This window comes from Dama dama, chromosome 33, assembly GCF_033118175.1.
Source record: "Dama dama isolate Ldn47 chromosome 33, ASM3311817v1, whole genome shotgun sequence".
NCBI classification, from domain to species: Eukaryota; Metazoa; Chordata; class Mammalia; order Artiodactyla; family Cervidae; genus Dama; species Dama dama.
The window spans coordinates 71,916,442-71,923,283 of NC_083713.1; positions in this window are offsets into that span (position 1 = coordinate 71,916,442).

The window sequence follows — 6,842 nt, forward strand, 5'->3', positions numbered from 1 at the left end:
GGAGGAATACATGCAATCAAGCACATTTTATTTTTCATTTGTCCCAATATTATTAAGTAACTACTACTTTCTGAGAAGCACATATATTTTTTCAGAAGGCTTCTGTTGGTCATGGGAAGCGGACATCACCATGAAGAATTGTAGTGCTTTTCGAAATGTGAAGAAATCCCAGAATTGAGCTCATAAAATTGGTTCCTGAAAATATCTATCTGAAGATTTATTTTGCCAGTCCGCATCTCCCCCAGTGCAGAGCACCTCATTTCTGTTCTCCATCTTGAGCTCCTTTCGGGGGGTATTGAAAGTCAGCAACTGCAGCAGCACGTGAGTTAATTCTTACAGAGATAGAGGGCCAGTGCCCACGGCAAGTACAAATTTGTAGTTGACACCCCTTAAAGAGTAGCAGGATTATGCCCTTGGTCCAGATGGGAAGCAGCAGCTCAGAGAGGTTAAGTAGCTTGCCCACGGACACACCACTGTTGCAGATGGGGCCAAGACGGGACCCCCAGAAGCCCCAAGGTGAGACCTGTGCTGTTTCCTCTGGGCTCCAGCCTCCCTGGGAAGCAGGAAGCTCCCTGGGTTTCCACAGCTGGGGCAGCGGAAGCCTCCTGCAGACCCCAGGGAGCCCCAGCCGCTCCTGGCGTATCCTTGGTGAACAGATTTGAAGCAGTAGTTTGGGGGGCACCCGGGAGCCCCGATGAGCATTTCTGTCACCAAGTCCCTGCTCTGTCCTCTGAAGATGTGATGCTGGCCTGAGGTCTCACCCTGAGACCAAGACCCCCAAAAGCGAGTTCCTCTGCCGAGCTTCTGGGTAATCTCTCTGTCCAGAGCCTTTCTCGTCCCCTCTGGCCTCAACCCTGTGCTCACTGGACTCTAATCAACCAGAGTCAGCTGATGTCAGTCGCTGTTGTCCGAGGCGTGGTAACAAAAGCAGTGGACCAATGTCACTGGTGTGGATGTCACCCCTGATGGACACACAGGTGGTTTCTCCAGGTGAGCTCACACGCCCGTCCCTGACGCACTCGTGTGACATGTAGTGTGATGCTGTGGCCCAGGCTCTGCCCCGGCCTGCTCCCTCCCTCTTTGAGGGCAGGTGTGCACCAGGAGCTGCTCACTTCCCCAGGAACATATCTGTCAGCCCGGGGTCTCCATCCCCACCTTCCTCTAAAGGGACACATACAAAAGCAAAAAATAAACCCATGTGGTTTTATAACACAGATTTGGGGCTTACTTGTTACCACCGAATTAGCTCCTTCCTGCCACTGGATCGGATGAAGGCAATGGCAGCCCACTCCAGTGCTCTTGCCTGGAAAATCCCATGGACGGAGGCGCCTGGTAGGCTGCAGTCCATGGGGTAGCTACAAGTCGGACACGACTGAGTGACTTCACTTTCACTTTTCACTTTCACGCACTGGAGAAGGAAATGGCAACCCACTCCAGTGTTCTTGCCTGGAGAATCCCAGGGACGGGGGAGCCTGATGGGCTGCCGTCTGTGGGGTCGCACAGAGTCGGACACGGCTGAAGCGACTTAGCAGCAGCAGCAGCAGCCACTGGGCCGCACGCCGGAGCCAAACTGCAAGGGTCAGACTCCCTCGGCTTAAACAGTTCATGTCATTCGGGGTGTGAGGGACTCATTCATAGGAGTGAGACTTCATATATATATATACATGTATGTATGTGTGTATATATATATATATATATGTAATTACAAGTTTAATGTTTCATACTTACAGTGAGTTCATGGACTAACAAGTCCTTATGTTGGATTAATAACAAGCTTGCATATAAAATTATCTAGTAAACTTTGTTTTCACTTTTTTAAAAATGTATTAATTTCTCATTGGAGGACAATTGCTTTACAGAATTGTGTTGGTTTCTGCCATACGTCAACGTGAACCCGCCCTAGGTAGACACACGTCCCCCTGCCTCTTGAGCCTCCCTCCCACCTCCCCCCACCCCACCCCTCGAGGCTGTCACAGAGCACCAGGCTGCTCCCTGAGCTGTGGGCAGCTTCCCATTAGCCATCTGTGATGCACATGGTGATCCATACATTACAGGAGTGAGCTTCTGCTCCCCAGGCAGCCCTGCAAATTCTTCCTGCTCAGCCCTCCGCAGCGAGGTGTCAGCTGACCCCGCAAAGCCGTTCTGAAAGCAAACATCAAGAAGTGATTGTGCAAGACACCGCTGCTAGAAACGCCTCGCGTATGGGTGTGTGAGAATATCTTTGTGTCTTTCCCCCCCGGCCCCGGCTGAGAGAGATTAAGCTCAATTAAGGTGACAGCCCTGGAATGCGAACAAAACTGGCCAGGAAAACACCATTCCTTGGTTTTCTGTCCCCCACCCCACCCCCGCCCTTCACACCATCTCCGAAAAGCTGAAAGCAACACGCAGATGTAAGGGGCTGTTTTCCTGCTCGCAGTTCGACCCCCCGTTCCCATGGCAGCCTGGCACGCTCCGTGCGCTGTTCACACCCGCGTCTCGTCTGCTCTCCTGTCAGCCTGTCCCAACTGGGCTGAGAACGCCGGGCGGATGGGGCGGGCTTTCCTGCCTCTCGGCCGCCTGGCCGAGCACCTGGCAGCCTCTAGGTGAGGGGGTGGGGCCGGGCAGAAGCGGAGAGGCCGGGAGAAGCCCCACAGGCGGAGGGCTGAGGGCCACGCGACCCGAAAGCGCTTACTGAGCACCTGCTGGGCACAGCCGCGTGCACGGCTCTGGGGAAAAGACCAGATTTGTAAGATGCACTAATCATGAAAGTGTAAGATGCACGTTCGTATCCATTGTTTTTTCTTTAACGTCCGCTGTTTTCTAATTTCACACACTGTGATAGGTAACTTGTACAACAGTCAACATTTTACCTGAGAAGAGAGTGGGTCTACAGGGTTCACGTGAGATATAACAAGAAGGACAGTGGCTTCGGTCACGCATGCAACGTGTTTTGAGTCCTCAACCAGCCCGGGACCTCGGGGAGCTTCATCTGGTTTATAATGGGGAGCAGGCTCTGCAACCACACCTTCTTATAATACCCCGGCCTGGCCTGAAACCTACGACTGTAGCACTGTTGTTTTGGCAAACAAGATGTGTGTGCAGGTGCCTTGAGTCTGAGGGCAGACTCAGGCCTCAACCACCTCATCCCTAGGTCCACAGAGCATCCTACAGGGCCTAGCCAGAGTCAGGCAGTGAAGAAATGCAGCAGCAGGACAGCCTGGATGGGGACAGTGTCCTGGGAGCGTGTGGCTGGGTGGACAGCGGTTGAGGTCAAAACAGGGAACCACAGCCTTGAAGGGACTGAGGTCATAGAGGGCTCTAACTTGGCTCCATCCCCTGACCTGGCTTTGGCCTCCCAGCTCCATGCAACCCCGGCCTGGTCTTCATGCAGTTCCCTTCTCTCCCCTGCCATCTGGGGGGCTCCTCTAAAGGCGATCTCCTGGTTTCTCTCTCTCCTCCCGGTGTGTCTGTTTCATTCCCCATATGCAAGCACCCAGCATTATTACACTACAAGAGAGTATCTAGAAATTCTGAATGAACAGCAGTGGGGAAAAGAAGCTGCTGGTGGCTCGATGTTTCTGCTGACCTGACCTCAGGAGATGGGGACACAAGCCATGGAAGTGATGCAGGAGGGAGATAGACATCCCCCTACACACACTCACACACCACACCCCCACCCCTGGGAAAGCTATTTGAGTTCCCTCCCTGTGGACAGAAACTCCAAAATATCAATAGCCAGGAAAATCAAGAGAGGAAAATCAAGACAGAATTTCTTCTGTCTCCTGCTCCTGGACTCAGTCGTCAGACCCGGCCCTGAGTACGGCTGGCTGCAGCACTGTGTTCAAGGTCTCACTGAACACAGGTCCCCAGCTCCTGGCGGCTTTTTCTCTCTGTGCTTTTCTCTCTGCCCTTCACTCTCACTCCTTGCTTTTTCTGGCCGTCTGATCATTCCTGGTGGCATGCAGTGCCCCCACCCCTCAGTGCCTCGTCTCCCCTCTAGGAGGGGAAGTTCTGACTGCCCCCTCCATCCCAGCCTATGACAGGAGGGGTGAGGAGGGCAGGAATGTGGGTGCTGTTTTGGAAATAGAAAGGCTTTCTCTTTCACCCCCTACTTTTCTCTCTTTCCTTTCTTCGCCACGCCCCCTCCACCCCTAGCCTCTGGGAAGACAGGAAGATGTGCAGAGCAGAAAGCAGAATAAAAGCAGGTGCTTCCTGGCTTTTATTTTTCAAAAGCTCTCCCAGACCCTTAGGGGAAGAGAGTCCCTGGCTATGGACAAAAGATCTGAGAGGAAACCACCAGGGAATGGGAGCTGATTCCCTGGGCTGGGCCAGGCCAAGGTAGGAGGGGGAGGTGCAAGGTGGACCCTGGGCCTGGCTTCCAAGCTGACCCTGGGGTGTGGCAGGACCAGGTGCGGCGCTCATAACCTGGGAGGTACTGAATGGAGGGAGGGAAGGAGTGGGAAAGAGCTGAGCTTTCTCTTTCCTTAGCTGTCCTTGCAGAAAACCTGGTGCCCCTGGAAAGTGTTGGGGCCACAGACAGAATCCAAATGTAACCAGTGAAGAAGTCAGCCAGCGGGAATGTGGGGCCTCTTGGTGGGGACTCCCTGGGTGCTGTCTGCAAGGACAGACTGAGGCCGGAGGTAGATGCCCCCTCCCCCACCCAGGGTAAAGCTATTGGAGATTCTCGACCAATACTTAAAGGCAAGCATAGCAGGACAATTGAGAGAGGAGGCTTGGCCCTGCCCAGATATAAGATGAGACTACATATCCCTCCTCAAAGTCTGGAGGCCTCCACGACTACACATGCGCAGAAAGACTCCTTAGCAGTCAAAGGGGAATGATGCTAAGTGACGCCAAGCTACCCATAGGCCTCTTCGGTAGAATTCATTGTGGCTAAGAGACGTTTGTGCACACGTGGGAAGATCCTGAGCTATACCAAATACAAACTCTTGACCAGGCAAATAAAAATGGTTGGCCAAAGGAAACTCGGAAGAAATGGCTCATAAAAGTAATTCAAGCTACCACCGAGGCGTGACTCAGGGTTTCTCCCTCTGATTCTGCCCATGTGTCTACCCACACCTGCTGTACTCTTTTTTTTTTTTCTCCTAATAAATAATTTACTTGTTTCACTACTTTCCATCTTTGTGAGAATTCTTTTTCTGCAAAGCCAAGGGGCCAGGGCCTTGTCACTGTCCACTGGTCTAAAGGCTAGATTTGGTGCTCTCATTGCCATGACCCCACCTCAATTTCTGGCTGGGAGCTGAAGTCCCACTTCAAGCTGAGCACCACCCTCCCCACCTGGAGATCAAGATGATTAAGAGGCAGCCTGGTAGCTGTGCATTGCCTGTCTTGGCTTCATAAACATTCCTTCCTCCCTCCACCTGCCTGCAGGACATGATCCCAAAGACAGGGCACAGAGAAACCCTGAAATAATGAAAATCAAGTTACTATAAATAGTTTGTGAAGTTGGAGTTCAAAATGAAGATGTAAACAATTAGAGCAAAATAAAGTTACTTTTTTTATTCAGCTGAGTCAGAGACAAGCAAAAATGCTACAGGGAAAAGAGAAATACAAATTACACTGGGATGATGAGGGGTGTGGTCATGGAAATCTTCCTGGAGGAGGTGAGGCTGAATCAAAAATTTGAAGGTTCTTGATACATATGCATATTTATATTTCCACCAGTATCCAGGAGATCCTGTTGCAACCAGTTCAGTTCTCTACCGCAGGGAGGTGAATCCAAGCATCCCTCAGATGCTCAGAGCCCTATGAGAACTCTTCAGGGGGCTAGTTCCAGAGCTGGTGACTGCTCAGGATGGCTGTGATGTTGAGGACTGCAGGACACTGTTTCTTGCAGATGCTTCGCTGACCGGCAGGGGGCGCAAGCTTGCCATAGCCTGGTCCCCGGGAGCCCCAGGGAGGAAACCAGTGGGTGGAAGCCAGGATGCTGAGTCTCCTTGCGGCATAATAGAGGGAGTGAGCACTTTGGGGAGCGTCAGCCCCCTAACCCCCACCCCAGGCTTCCACCCGCCCTCCCCCAGCCCTGAATCCAGCCCTCATTTTATGAACAGTTCATCCAAGTGCCACCCAGGCCTCATCCTGACTCGTAACTGCGCTAAGAAAGGTAGGAGTTGATGGCCTAGCATGATTTCCGGGGATCCCAGGACGGCTGGAGAGTGGGCCGAGCCAGTGGTGTTCCCACCTGGACTCCTCAAGCCTGAGGATTGTGGAGAGACCTCCATGAACTAAGTTCCTTAACAGGGCTGCTGCTGCGGCTGCTGCTAAGTCGCTTCAGTCGTGTCCGACCCTGTGTAACCCCATAGACGGCAGCCCACCAGGCTCCCCCGTCCCTGGGATTCTCCAGGCAAGAACACTGGAGTGGGTTGCCATGTCCTTCTCCAATGCATGAAAGTGAAAGCGAAAGTGAAGTTGCTGAGTCGTGTCCGACTCTTAGCAACCCCATGGACTGCAGCCCACCAGGCTCCTCCGTCCATGGGATTTTCCCGGCAAGAGTACTGGAGTGGGGTGCCTTAACGTGGCAAATGTAGAAAAATAGTTATGGGCAAAGATGTCCATTGCAGTAATTGAACAGAGACCAGTCTAAGTATTGGTTAATGTTACTGCTGCTGCTGCTGTTACCAATGCTGCTACTATTAAATAATAAAAACAATACCTACCAAATGATGAAATAACTCTTAGCCATTGAGAACACTGTCTTCCATGGAAGCGACCTAAAAGTCCAACAGAGAAATGCATAAAGAAGTGGTGCATACCCACAGTGGAACACTAGTCAGTTGTAAACAAGAGTGAAATAGCGCCATCTGCAGCAACATGAATGCACCTAGAGGTTACCACACTAAATG